This window comes from Micromys minutus, assembly GCF_963924665.1.
Source record: "Micromys minutus genome assembly, chromosome: 16".
Taxonomy (NCBI): domain Eukaryota; kingdom Metazoa; phylum Chordata; class Mammalia; order Rodentia; family Muridae; genus Micromys; species Micromys minutus.
In genome coordinates, this window is record NC_137985.1 from 16,900,331 (window position 1) to 16,916,139 (window position 15,809).

Below are 15,809 nucleotides of genomic sequence, written 5' to 3' on the forward strand. Positions count from 1 at the left end.
CTCCCCATTTGAATGGATAGCACTGGGGGACTCACAGACCAGCTTTTACTGTCAGTTAGGGGAGTCCAGGGATAGTATGCACCCTTCTACCTTGACTCTCTGTCTCCAGGGGTCTGACTGATTCCACAGTCGGTAGACTGCATCTGGAGACTTCCCAGGGAGTGGCTGACTCATTCCAGCTGCCTATTCTCACTTCAGGCCAGATGACAAGGTGTCCTCAGATTGGAAAATACATCTTGGGCATTTAAGTTCTCAAGAAATGTTCACACTCATAGGAGTGATTTTATTTGTCACACTCGTGGCCATGGTGTGCTAAGCAGAGCCAGACTCATAGACTTTGCTTCCTGAACAAACGTACATTAGAATCATTTATGGACATTAAATGTCATGGAAGAGGAAAGACTGACCAAGCTGAGACAAGGCTGCAGCTCAGTTTGTCGTGAACTCCCACCATGCTGGACGCCCTGGGTTCCATTCCCAGTACCACAAACCCTCTGTAATGGATACACCTGTAATCCTATAACTCAGGGTTAGAGGCAGAAGGATCAGGAGTTCTTGGTCAGCCGTGGTTACATAGGTATTTCAATGGTAGCCTGAGCTAACATGACAGGCTGTTTCAAAACTAAAATAATAATAATAATAATAGTAAAATTGTAAATTGTCCAAGCTGGCAGACAAAAGCTCAGAAAGATTTTCTCTGCAACTCCAGCTGTATCCAAGCAAGATCGACTTTCTCTTTAACACACACACCAGCCAGCAGGACTTACTGCGCACAAAGCAAGCCTTCTTCCAGGAATGTGCCCCATGTGCTGTGCTTTCCTCCCTGCCTTTAATATATATCATTTGCTTTCTGGAAACGGGGGCTGACGTAGGTCAGGAACAATGGACAATGGACCTGATTTACCAAGAGCGATCTTTGCCTGCAAGGAGGAGGAGCCTAGTGAGCGCTTGCTTGGTACAGAAATCAAAGGCCAGCTCAGCAAGAGGGAGGGGTGGGGAGTGAGGAACAAGTGTGTGCATGTCTGTCCCTGTGCGTGTGTGTATGTGCGTGTGTGTGTGTGCGTGTATTTATGACCTGCTCTCCACCTCATTCTTTGAGACAGGGTCTCTCACTGAACCTGGAACTTGCTGATGGGTTTAAACTACCTTCATGGCTGGTAGCCCTGAGGACCTGTCTCTGTCCCCCGGCACTGGGACTACAGGCACACAGCATACATCAGTAGTGAGGATCTAAAGTCAGTTTCTGCAAGAAGTACGTAACTGACTGAGCCATCTCCTTAACCCTCCCTTTATTTTTTGAGAAAGCTCTCAGGCCCCTCCTGCCCCTGGACTTTTTCACTCACAACCATCCTCAGCACCTGGAGTTTTCCTCACTCCCTTCCATCTGAGGTTCCCCTTCTCTTCAATTCCTGTTCTTTCACTTTCTTTCTTCCTTCCTTCCTTCCTTCCTTTCTTTCTTTTCTTCCTTCCTTCCTTCCTTTCTTTCTTTTCTTCCTTCCTTCCTTCCTTCCTTTCTTTCTTTTCTTCTTTCCTTCCTTCCTTTCTTTCTTTTCTTCCTTCCTTCCTTCCTTCCTTTCTTTCTTTTCTTCTTTCCTTCCTTCCTTTCTTTCCTTTTTTAAAAACATAGTTTCATATAGGCCAGGATGACCTGGAACTTCAGATGTAACTGAGGATGATTGTAAACTCCTTTTATTTTATTTTTTTATTTTGAGACATTCTTCATATGCAGACCGGCATGGCCTTGAACTCATGAAGATCCACTTACTTGCCTCTACCTTACATTACTGAGAGTTAGGGGTGAGCCAGTGCACCCTCTTTTCTGTGTCCCTTAGGATGGAACCCAGCCTTTTGTGTGCCTATACAACACTGCCAATCAAGCTGAATCTCCAGGCTGCAAGAGGGTTTTTTTTTAAGTTTTATTTCACTTGTTAATAATTTGTGTGTGCCCAAGGGCACTCATGTGGAGATCAGAGGGCAACTTTCAAACGTCAGTTCTCTTTCCCCATCATGTGGGTCCTGGGGATGGAACTTGGGGCCTCAGGCTTGGTGACACCTGCACTTACTGCTGAGCCTTGGAGAAGCTTTTGATCCATGTTTCTAAAACGGTTCCGTGTCTAAAGCTCCTGGGCCAGGCAGGCTGAGTGCCAAAGGGTGGCTCATGCCTGGAACGAGGAACCTGGATCAAATGCTTACTGTGTCCTGTGGCAACAGCTAATGCGGAGACACAACAGCCACCCAGACGTGGGGCTGAGGAAAGTGTCACCTGTCACTAGCGGACAATCCCAAGATAGCCCTGGTACCGTATGGCCCCTGCCAGCAGAGGGAATAAACCCTCTATGGCCCTCCACATGCCACTCTGACTCCCTGAGTCTTGTCTCAGGAGGCATCTGTCTCCAGCACCCCTGGAAGGTCTGGCCGAGGTTGAGGGGTATCTCCTAGGCCCCTTCTGTTGGACTTACAGTTATTTCCCTCCCAAGTTGCTTAGACATTAACTCTGCCGAGATGAGCCAACAGCAGCAGTCCTGGGCTGTATCTCAGCATCACCGTGGACCAGCCCTGGACCCTGGGCTTCTTCCCGGTCCTCACTGGCAGCCCCTTGGGCCATGCTGAGCCACTGTGAGTCACCAGGCAGTACTCCCTGACTTGACTCTCCCACCACTGGGTTCCTCTTGTGTCTCTTCTGGCCTCTAACAGGTACCTCCTGGTGACACCCCCAGCCACCACACACACACACACACACAGAGAGAGAGAGAGAGAGAGAGAGAGAGAGAGAGAGAGAGAGAGAGAGAGAGAGAGTCGTGAAGGTTGGCAGGTCTAAGATCATCAGTATTCATGCCCGCTCAGACTCCAGGAGATGCCTCTTAAGGCAACCATCGCCGTGCGGGGCTCTCTGATGAAGAAGACAGCGTTGTCCAGGAGCCTGATCATTGTCAATGGAAAATGGCTTCATGGTTCAGATGCCTGCTCTGATCAGTATTCCTGGCCATCAACTCACCTACATCTGAAATTAACTAAAACCCAAAATGGCTGGGTGTACCTATGAAGGGTTTTGTTTCTTAATTAAATAATTTGAAGTGGGAAGGCCAACCTCTTTGTAGTCTGGATCTTCTCTATGGGAAGAAGCTCCACATTTAATCTGGGCCACACCCTGGTGGCCTCCTCTGTAGAGGCCATGGAAGGGGGAAGAAGCTCTTGCTCTTAATAGCTAGTCCATGCCTCCAGTGACGTCACAGCCCACTTCTTCAGAATTCCAGTGTATGCTGAAGAGCAGCTGAGACACCCAGCCTCGTGGACTGAGACAGGCAGCCATTGTTGGATTAGCTGGACCACAGCCTGTAATGCCCATAAACTCCCTTTCTATATACATTCATCCTATACGTATTCTAGAGAACTAACTTACCACCTGTGATAGTGAATGACGAGTAGCCACAAAATGTGGCTCTAGGTCAGGAGGAAATAGAGAAGCAGAGAACTGGGGAGGGCTTCCCACAAGGGGGCGCTGCAGCGTCCATACAGGACCTGGATGCATTTGTAATGATTCATGTCCTATCCTTTTAGAAATAAGAAGTCCCAAACCCTTGTTTTATTCAAACTTCTACAAGCTCTTATCTCAAACACCCTAAAATCCTCACCAGCTCCCGGGTCTCCCTCCTGTACCTGTACTGAGGGAGCTGCTCTTATTTCCCTGAGACCTCTCTCCCTCCTGTCCTGTGTCAAATGCTCAGAGTCTTCCAGTCTCTTAGTTTAGTACCTCAAGAAGACCCTTCTTAAGGACAAGCCCTGTCCCTTGGACTAGCAGAACACAGTCACTGTGACCAGACAGAGCCTGATACCCAATGAAGGCTTCTTTCCACCTGCCGAAACCATTAGGCACGAAGTGCCCTCTACTGGTACTTTAGGGAACTGGTGCAGACTGTACCTCGTTTTTGATTTCTTGTTTGTTTTTTTGTTTGTTTGTTTGTTGGTTTTTAAGATTTGTTTATTTAATGTATATGAGGACACGGTAGCTGTCTTCGGACACACCAGAAGAGATCCCACTACAGATGGTTGTGAGCCACCATGCTGGGAATTGAACTCAGGACCTATGGAAGAGCAGCCAGTGCTCTTAACCACTGAGCCATCTCTCCAGCCCTGTACCTCGTTCCTCTACCAGGGAATCTCCTTGTGTGATGAGCAACCAGCACCTGGCAGCCTTGCTCCCAACAACAGAGATCCTCACCCGCTTCTTCTGCCAAGGTCTGGCCCAAGGATTTGCTCCTAGGGAAGGAGACTCCAAGAAAACCTGATGAACATGGGCATCTTTACCCAGGCCCCCAAAAGCCCAGTGTACCCCTCAAAACCAGGCAGCATAGGGAGTCACTGCCTACCTTTCTATGTCCCAACTTCCTGTTACAATTTAGGGGCCTGGACCATGGGGCCAATTACCAAAGCACAGAAGTTCAAGGCCCCCTCTGACGTGAAGGAGCCCAGTGAGGAAAGTGTGACTAGAGGACCTGTGGACCCCAAGAGGGGGATCAAGCGGAAGCCATAGAGCAGGACCAGCAAGGAGACAAGTGACACGCTGGGGGTCCCATTGCTCCCGTCTTGTGAGGTCAGGCTGAAGTCAAACAAGACAGTCTTCCACCTTAGCAATGGGGCACTAAGCGACATCCCCTTGGTCCCAGCCCTGCTAGAGGACCAGGGACACTGAGAAACTGGACAGATGGAGGAATTGCTACTGTGACAGTGTGGCCCTGGACGGTTCCCCATGCTGCAGTGCTGGACTCTGGCACAGGGTGCTCCTGGGGCTCTTGCAGGGCCTTCCAGAGGTGGAGACGATCTGAAGGAAGTGGGTCAGTGGGACAAGTGGTTCTAAAGGTTAAAGCCCTGCGCTGCTTCCTGCCGGGTCTCACCCTGCCTACCATGAGCGTCTGTTCTGCGCTCCCAGGGCCTGGAAGCCCACCATGTCTTTCTCAACATGACGGGGTGAGACACCCCTGAACCTATGACTCAGATCAACCCATCCTTTAAGTTGCTTCTGTCATGTGTTCTGTGACAACTGAAAAAAATAAATAAATAAAACGTTGAGGACACCTGACTTCTGTTGCTGTGACTAAGAAAGACTGTAGGGAAGAAAGTGTGGGTGCTGACACACACCAACAACAACAACTACCACTACTATAATCACCCATGCTGGATATCAACAAAGCAACAATACCCAAGTTGTCCGCTAGCCTCCACATGCACTAGCACACACAAAGATACGCTCACAAAGGGAGCAGAAGCACGGGGGGTCAGGGCAATATGGAGTGGACTCAGACCACTCGGACTGGAGGCTCCCATCGAAGGAAGAGACTGCTTCATCAGAGGGTTAGAAGTTCCTTGTCAAGGCCAACCTGGTCTACATAGCAAACTCTAGGACAGCCGTGACTACACAGATAGAGCTTGACTTTAAAATAAGTAAATAAATAGCTCCCTGTGTCAGCCTTTGTGTCCTTGTCCCCAAGGTCCTGCATCGTGAGCCCAGACAGTGTCCACACACCCAGCATTACTGAGAGACCCCAGGGACGCTGCTTTCCTCTGGTCTTCTGCCTGCTGCCCAGGGAAGGGGCCAGGATCCCAAACTGGTGACCGATTCCATCTGGATTGCCATGAATGACAGATGTGCAGGGATGGTAAGCCAACACCTCATCATGACCTCAGCACCAGACGTTCCAAAGAAGCGTCTGTATACGCTCGGAGCTTCAGGCTGGACTGGGAGGGGGGAAAGGAATGTGTATGGGCTGAAGAGCTCAAGTCTATGATTCAGTACTCTGGTTAGGCAGGAAAGTGTCGGTTCCCAGCCACCATGAGCAATACTGGGGGGCAGGGAGAGAGAGAGAGAGAGAGAGAGAGAGAGAGAGAGAGAGAGAGAGAGAGAGAGAGAGAGCTGAGTCTGGGGCTCAGTTGGTAGAGTGCTTATCTAGCATTATGAAGCCCTGGGTTCCACCCCCAGCACCACATAAACTGGGTGGGTGTGGCTTCAAACACCTGTAATCCCAGCATTTAAGAGGAAGAGGCAGAGGTGAGAGAGATGGCTCAGGGGTTAAGAGCACTGACTGCTCTTCCAGAGGTTCTGAGTTCAAATCCCACAACCATCTGTAATGAGATCTGATGCTCTCTTTTGGTGTGTAACTGAAGACAGTTACTTGTATGTGTGTGTGTATAAAATCTTTTCTAAAAAAAAGAGGTAGAAGCAGGCAGATCAAGAGTTCAATGTTTACCTAGGGATTCTGGGGCTAACCTAGACTACATAAGACCCTCTGTCAAAGACAGAGAGATAGAGACGACCAGACACACAGAGACATGGCCTCCGCTGATGAGAGCTGACCATGGTGGACATGGACTCCACAGTCTTCCTCTTGGCTCAGCCAAAGGTCGGTTTGAAGGATGATGGGTTTATCCAGACTCCAGAGCACAGCAGCAAAGTGGAACTGATCCTGAGGCCATGGACCTGTGACCACAAACAAGGTCATGCCTGTGTTATCTAGCAAACACTGGCTCATGGGAAAAGAGAAAGAGTCTAGGTGAGTACACTGCGGGGACCAGCAGGACCCTGGCCTCTGCCTCTGGAAGGTGGTAAGAGCTCATGGGGAGGCCAGGCATGGTGGCACACCTGTCACTCCAGCACTGCATAGCTTGAGGCAGGGGGATCAGGAATTCAAGATCAGCTTGGCCTACATGAGACCCTGTCTCAAAAACAAAATGGTGTGGGAAACTGGACAGAAGACCCAGAGGCTCGGAGTGCTTTGCTGCCTTTGAAGAGGACTAAAGTTCCTGGTCTCCAGCACTTACTTCAGCTCCAGGGATACAGCTGATCTTTGCTATTTTGTGGGTTCTGCTTTTTCCAACCCTTTACACCCCACCCCGTTTCACTGCCATCACTAGATAGGAGAGAAAGGATAGAAGGGAGACAGACAGAAATCTGTGAATCCAGTTCCCTCTTGATTCTTCTTTGAGCACAACCAACACCCAACCGCCCACCATGCCTCTCGGGGCCCTAGCTTTATGTACCCTCTGAAAAATTCCCAGAATTTCAAATGTCACACAATCGCAGAAACTATCTGCAGCCGACAAAACTACGCTTCGGCTAGGGCACGAGGCAAATCACAGTCAGCTGCTACAGTCTGCGCACACACAGAGCCCTAAGTCTTTTTTAAATGAAGGTTTGGGGAAATGGCTAGAACTCTCTTTACAAGCACAGAGAAATGAGTTCAATCCCCAGAATCCATATAAAAAAAAGCCAGACACAGTGGCAGGGACCCAGACCTTCTGGGCTCCAGCAAACACTGATTGTGACATGGCCTCAGCAGTGAGGCTAGACCCAAGATAGGCCTGGTGATGCTAACCTGTAGTCTTAAGCCCTGAGAAGTAGAAACAGGAGGAGCAGAAGTTTGAGGCCATCCTTACCTACATAGAGAATTCAGTGAGTCAGTCAGCCGAGGCTGGCAGTTAGAGGTAGAACACCGGCCTGGCACAGACGGTCCTGGGTCCTGTCCATGGCACTGCATTGACCAAACAAGGAGGCTCATACCTGTCATTCAAGCATTGGGGGCGGGGCGGAAGATCAGCAGCCCAAGATTATCCTGAGATACACAGGGAATTGAAAGCCAGCCTGGGTTACATGAGACTCTGTCTCAGACCAAAAGAAGAAGGAGGGGAAATCCTAGTGTGTCCTCCGAAGATCAGTGATGTGACTAATGGGGTGATTTGTCACCCTACAAGCCGACCCCAGCCCTCCACACCCCAAATGCCCTATCCAGGCAGCCAGAACTCACCATGGATCCCTCTTCTACAAGCTTCTCTGAACACACTGCCGCTGTGTAGTGATGAACTCTGTCAGCCTCAAGGAAGGGCAAGGTGACTCCAAAGATCCCAGCCATGGGGGAGGAGATGAACCCACCCTCCCCTTGCTCAGAACTCAGGCCTCTGCACTAATCCATTGCACTTCCAAGGCTTCTGACATTACCATCTCTGACCTGCTGGAGTCCACAGACACAAAATCATTCTTTGTGAATCTGAAGGTGCCTCCATCCGAGATCAGAAATGAACAGGTGCAGGTCCAGGTGCAGATCCAGGTGCTTCATAATTTCAGAAACCAAGCCAGTGGTAGTAGTTCACATTTTCAATCCCAGCATTTGGAAAGCAGAGGCAGATAGATTTCTGAGTTCGAGGCCAGCCTGGTCTACAAAGAGAGTTCCAGCACAGCCAGGGCTACACAGAGAAACACTGTCTCAAAAACCAAAAATATTTAACAACAACAACAACAACAATAATAATAATAATAATAATCACCATCATCTCATAAACCTCCAGGTGAGAGAAAAGTGGCTCTCAAAAATTCTTGTGAAAATTTATTTCTTTTATAATTGTGTGTGTGGATGTATACATACATGCATGTGCGTGTGTATGTGTGTGTGTGTGTGTGTGTGTGTGTGGTGTAAGTGCAGTGTCCTCAGAGGCCAGAGGCATCAAATCCCCTGTAGCTGGAGTTGCAGACAGTGTTGGGCTTCCCTGGTGAGTACTCAACTCAGCTCCTCTGCAAGAGCAGCCAGTGCTTCTAACCATTGAGACATCTTCTAGCCCCATATTATCTCATTTAAATGTCTCACTACCTCCAACCAACAGGTCCAATGATTTGGGTTTGAGATGAGGAACTGAAGGCAGAAAGCATGAAACAGCAGAAGCAGACCTACACCAAGCAGTACACTGAGTGTGTGTAACACTTGTGAGCCCACAATCCCATACACTGAGTGTGTGCAACACTTGTGAGCCCACAATCACATACACTGAGTGTGTGCAACACTTGTGAGCCCACAATCACATACACTGAGTGTGTGCAACACTTGTAAACCCACAATCCCATACACTGAGTGTGTGTGTAACACTTGTGAGCCCACAATCCCATACACTGAGTGTGTGTGCAACACTTGTGAGCCCACAATCCCATACACTGAGTGTGTGTGCAACACTTGTGAGCCCACAATCCCATACACTGAGTGTGTGTGCAACACTTGTGAGCCCATAATCCCATACAGAGTGTGTGCAACACTTGTGAGCCCACAATCCCGTACACTGAGTGTGTGTGCAACACTTGTGAGCCCATAATCCCATACAGAGTGTGTGCAACACTTGTGAGCCCACAATCCCGTACACTGAGTGTATGTGTGGCACTTGTGAGCCCACAATCCCACACACTGTGTGTGCAACACTTGTGAGCCCACAATCCCGTACACTGAGTGTGTGTGTGTGTGACACTTGTGAGCCCACAATCCCATACACTGAGTGTGTTTGTGGCACTTGTGAGCCCACAATCTCATCACTCCTGCCTAGGACCATGTGGAATTCCCCACACTCCACCAGGACTGTGCCCTTCTCTCATCTCAACACCGGGATTGTGCAGGTTGAGTCTGCGAACCCTCGGGCCCAGGACCTCACGAAGATTCTCTGGGTCTGAGTAATTCCATAATTGGTGTGTCACACTGCTGCATAATTCCCTGTTTAAGGGTCAGACAAGCAGGGTTTCCACATGCCACAGACTCTGTGATGGATCAGAGATGTGGAGGATGATGGGAAGGTTGTCAGTGGGCTGGCCTGAGAAAGCCATGAAGCTGTGCTTTGAAGCTGTGAGTTCAAATGTTACCTTTGCTGTGTGACCTTGGGTAGTCACTGTACTTCTCTGAGCCTCCTTTTCCTCACTTAGAAGACCAGGCTAATCATGTCATCCACAGAATAGTCAGAGAGCTTTGGGTCAAATCAAGCTAAAATTAATTCCAGCAATTAGAAATTTAGATTCTTTTTATTGCATTGATGATGTTGGGGGTTGAACCCAGAGCCTTCTGCACGAAAATCAAAAATACTTGACTACTCCACCACTGAGCTACACACAACTCAGTCCTAGGTTTAAAAATAGATAGATAGATAGATAGATAGATAATGGTATTTTTGTTTTGTTTTGTATTTTAGCCTGGCCTTGAATTCACATAGCCAGGATTACCTCCAACTCCTCTGTCTCTGCCTCCCAAGGGCTGGGGTCATAGGTGTGAGCTGGACCCACACAGTGCTGGAGTCATAGGTGTGAGCTGAACCCACACAGTGCTGGGGTCATAGGTGTGAGCTGGGCCACACAGTGCTGGGGTCATAGGTGTGAGCTGGGCCACAGTGCTGGGGTCATAGGTGTGAGCTGGACCCACACAGTGCTGGGATCATAGGTGTGAGCTGGACCCACACAGTGCTGGGATCATAGGTGTGAGCTGGACCCACACAGTGCTGGGGTCATAGGTGTGAGCTGGGCCCACACAGTGCTGGGGTCATAGGTGTGAGCTGGGCCACACAATGCTGGGGTCATAGGTATGAGCTGGGCCACAGTGCTGGGGTCATAGGTGTGAGCTGGACCCACACAGTGCTAGGGTCATAGGTGTGAGCTGGACCCACACAGTGCTATGGTCATAGGTGTGAGCTGGACCCACACAGTGCTGGGGTCATAGGTGTGAGCTGGGCCCACACAGTGCTGGGGTCATAGGTGTGAGCTTGGCCCACACAGTGCTGGGGTCATAGGTGTGAGCTGGACCCACACAGTGCTAGGGTCATAGGTGTGAGCTGGACCCACACAGTGCTATGGTCATAGGTGTGAGCTGGACCCACACAGTGCTGGGGTCATAGGTGTGAGCTGGGCCCACACAGTGCTGGGGTCATAGGTGTGAGCTTGGCCCACACAGTGCTGGGGTCATAGGTGTGAGCTGGGCCCACACAGTGCTGGGGTCATAGGTGTGAGCTGGGCCACAGTGCTCCGGGTCAGATGTGCAGCTCAGACCAGGCAGACCCTACCAAATTATACACATCTACTTAAGCATATGACAAATACAAGCACTGGCCTCCTGTCCCTCTCCTGCTTCCAGGCAGCAGACACATGACCTGTCAACCTCTGACACCGAGCCTTCTTTACCGAGACCAGCTGCATCTCCTTAAATAAACCCTTCCTTCATGGGGAGGAAGAAAGGGATGGGGGCTTGTGGAGGGGAAACTGGGAAGGGGGATGACATTTGAAATGTCAATAAATAAAATAACCAATAATGATAATAACAGTAAACCCTCCTCCGTACAAGCAGACAGATACAAATGTCCTAAGGCACCATCTCTGGGCTGTGGAGATGCTTGCGGGCTAAGTGTGCTGGCTAAGTGTGCTGGCTAAGTGTGCTGGCTAAGTGTGCTGGCTAAGTGTGCTGGCTAAGTGTGCTGGCTAAGTGTGCTGGCTGCTCTGGCATTGGACCAGAGTTCCAGCCCCAGGACCCACATCAGATATTATGTTGTAACTCTCCAGGGGATCTGACATCCTCGTCTGACCTCCTCATCTTCATCTCCACACATAGTCACACACATATAAATAAAAATAAAACAATTCTTTAAGAATATCAACTCGGGCTGGACAGATGGCTCAGTGGTTAGAGCACTGGCTGCTCTTCCAGAGGTCCTAAGTTCAAATCCCCAGCAACCACATGGTGGCTCATAACCATCTGTAAAGGGATCTGATGCCCTCTTCTGATGTCTGAAGGAAACAACAGTGTACTCGTATAAATAAAATAAATAATATTTTTAAATATGTCAGCTCATTAAGGTAAAGAACAAATGTCTGAAGTAGGAACTCTGATTGCCGTCTTTTCACACAAAAGAAAAGCGAGACAAAGAAAGGTCACTCTGCTCACATTGGCTGCACTTGCTTTTCTCTGTCACTGAGATTGTTGCTGTTGCCGTCGCATCTTCCTCCCACAGTCAGGGTGGGGGTGGGGGTGGCTGAGGAAAAGATTTTCCAACAGCATCCCTCTGAGCCTTCACGGTTTGCCGAGTTAGCAGGAACCGTGCGGGGTCCTAGGGTTAGAGAGGTCCAGCCCCGCCCACAGTCTGCACATCCTCCTTCCCTGACCCACGGACACGAGGACCTGTTCAGGTCAAACAGTGTCAAAGGTGGTGGTGAGACGGAATGTTTGAAGCAGTGTCCATCGGCGTCCAGGTGTGGAGCAGGGAGAAGGGTCAGGAGGGTGGAGCTGCCTTCTCTTAGATTGCTGGACGTAGGATGGCAGACACAGGTAAGTCATGTGTGAAGATGATGTCATCCATGTGACATGCAGTGAGGCACGCGACAGGCAACCGGCCCCTGGGGGCTTCCCGGTGCCTGTGGTTATCTTTGCTGTTGCTATTGCTGTTATTGTTTTTGTTTTGATTTGTTTTTTTCTTTTCTTGTTTGTCTGGTCGATTGGTTGGTTTTGGTTTTTTGTTTGTTTGTTTGTTTGTTTGTTTGTTTGAGACAGGGTTTCTCTGTGTAGCCCTGGCTGTCCTGAAACTCTCTCTGTAGACCAGGCTGGCCTAAAACTCAGAGATCTGTCTGCCTCTGCCTCCCAAGTGCTCGAATTAAAGGCGTGCACCTTCGCCCCCTGACTCTCCCTGGTTATTTTGACCTGCTACAGGAATGCCACAGGCCAGTGGGGCAGGGCTGGGGAGGAGCACGGTCAGTGCTAAGGTGTAAGTGCAGCTCTGCGGGACCTTGAGAAGGAATAAGGACAGGAGACCCCAGGATTTCCCCCAAGCAATGATGCCGCAGGTGGAGCTGCACTCATTGTCCCTCTTAGGGCAAAGAGAAGGCAAAACAGCAAACCACAGAGTAGCACCTGGAGGTTGGCGTCACAGAACACCTGCATGTTGACACCTCCCCCGGCTGACATCAGAGACACACCCAGGCACCAGCCATCCAGGTCATCCCCGAAACTGCCGCCTCACTGTCACCCAACCAAATACAAAGTCTGCGGTTAGCTTTTGATAATACCCAAATAGCAATAGTCAAAGTTGGGCATGAATACTAAAGAGGCAGAGGCAAGAGGATCAAAAGACCAGCCTAAGCTGCAAAGCAAGATCCTGTCTCAAAATAAAAAGGAAGCAGGAGGGGAAGATAGCCTAGAGCGTAAACTCTGCGTGGACAGTTCAGATTCCACACGTCCACAGTACAAAGCCAACTGGAACAGTCTGTGCAGTTGACTCACAGACCGGGTGGAAATATGCAGATCCTGTTAAACCTTGTCTCCAACAATTAATAAATCAAGGGAAAAGCCAGGCAGTGATGGTACAAACCTTTAATCCCAGTACTTATGAGACAGAAGCGGGTAGATCTCTGTGAGTTTGAGGACAGCCTGGTCCACAGATCAAGTTCCAGAACAGTCGGGGCTACACAGCAAAACCCTGTCTCAGATAACAAAAACAAAACAAATGAAAAACTTAGGTGGAGGGGCTGGAGGGATGGCTCAGCGGTTAAGAACACTGACCGCTCTTCCAGAGGTCCTGAGTTCAAACCCCAGCAACCACATGGTGGCTCACAACCATCTGTAATGGGATCTGATGCCCTCTTCTGGAGTGTCTGAAGACAGTGACAGTGAACTCATATAAAATAAATAAATAAATAAATCTTTAAAAATTAATTAGGTAGAGATACAGAACCTTCAGTTGACCTGTCTGTCCTCCAAGTACACATAGCTAGGTGAGTGCACAGACAGCACACCCATTCACACACACACATACACACACACACATTCACACACACACATACACACACACACATTCACACACACACACATTCACACATACACATTCACACACACACATTCACACACACATTCACACACATTCACACACACACACATTCACACATACACATTCACACACACACATTCACACACATTCACACACACACATTCACACACACACACACATTCACACACACATTCACGCACACACACACATTCACAGATACACACATTCACACATGCACATTCACACACACATTCACACACACACATTCACACACATTCACACACACACACATTCACACACACACACATTCACACACACATTCACGCACACACACACATTCACACACACATTCACACACATTCACACACACACATTCACACACACACACATTCACACACACACACATTCACACATACACATTCACACACACATTCACACACACACATTCACACACACACACATTCACACACACACACATTCACACACACATTCACGCACACACACACATTCACACATACACACACACATTCACACACACACATTCACACACACACATTCACACACACATTCACACACACACACACACACACACACACAGGGGGGAAGAATTCCCCCCACCTTTCTATTAGCAGAGGCACAGTGACGTCCTGAGTTTTCACTCAGGATGCTGCTCAAGGATGTTCATGGACCTCATGTTGCCTCTCCACAGCTACACCTGAGCACACCTTCTGCAGTCTGACTGGGTAGCAGACACGCCAGAGGCACACCTCTCTCTAGCATCCCCAAGGGGACTCCCAAACAATTGTAACTGGGCTCTCAGTCCTTAGCCATGACCCTCAAGTCCCCTCAGATCTAAAGCCCCCTCCTTCATATGCCTGGATGGGTTCCTCCCCAGTGTCACTCCACGGAACCATTATGACAGGTGGCTGACACCCACCAAACCCGATGACCTGAGATCTAACGCAGAACTTACATGGCGGAAGGTAAGATCCAGCTCCTAAAAGTTGTTCCTTGACCTCTATGTGTACATTGTGACATGTATTACATGTACACCGTGACATGTATGTGCCACCCCACATTTACATAAGTAAATGCTTAAACAAGTGAAATTTAAAAATTAAATGAACCATGCTACATCTATATCCTGTCTCCATACTCCAGATTCTCCTTAGCAACTAAGGGTGGCTTCCTGGTCTCCCCATACACCCCCTCTTTGTCCGTCCAGATCATGCCCAGATGCTGACCTATCGTAGCAAAAAAAAAAAAAAAAAAAAAAAAAAAAAAAAAAATGAGGCCACATTATCACCAAGAGAAGCCCAGGAAGCACACGGTAAGGACAGACCTTACTCTGTCCTTATTCCTGTCCCCACTGCTCAGAGGAACAACATGGCTCTTATCAGGGCTGACGCCTTTACAGGCAGTGCAGACGCCCCAATTGCTAGTCTGTTGCTGTGATGGAATCCCCGGCAAGAAGTTGAAGAGACAGATTCACAGTGACCAGACCACTGTGCTGGGAAAGGCACACGCGTAGGAACAGCAGACAGGCTGTTCACACTTCGGTCACAGTCAGGAAGCAGAGGGTGAACAGGAAGTGGGGCCGTAATGTAAAGCCTTAAGCCCACCTCCTCCATCAAGGCTCCTCCTTCTAAAGGTTCCATGACCTTCCGAAACACCACCACCAGCTGATGACCAAGTGTGCAAATGCACGAGACTGTGGGGACATTTTGCATTTGCCCTACGGTTGTCACTCCCCTGCCCCCATAGGCTCGTCGGCTGTCTTCTGGATGTTATTGGATAATAGCAGTCAAGGTGCCTGACCTGACTTCACTCTGTACCATGGCTAACCGGGTCATTGCCTAGAGGCTTCTGCTATGAGGGACATAGCTGCTTCTGAGCCCTGGGACCCATTGTGTCAGGAGAGTCACGCACATGATCCCTGTAACATTCCAGAAACACCTACCTGTGTTTCGAAATGTTCCCAGGCACCCAGGTGTTCCCTGGGTGATGTAGCCGGAGGCAAAATGGTGACAAGAAAAGGAGGGGGAGAGACAGAGATAGAAATGGAGGCAGCTTTGTGGGGCAGTGGGCCTTGCCAGGAAACCCGGGGTACACACCTGAGACAGTGGCTGGGTCCCTGCCCCCTGCCAGATTCCTGGCCTGGACCACACGCCCCACTTCCCACATAAGGAAATGTGGCCTGTAGTCGTGAAGGCCCA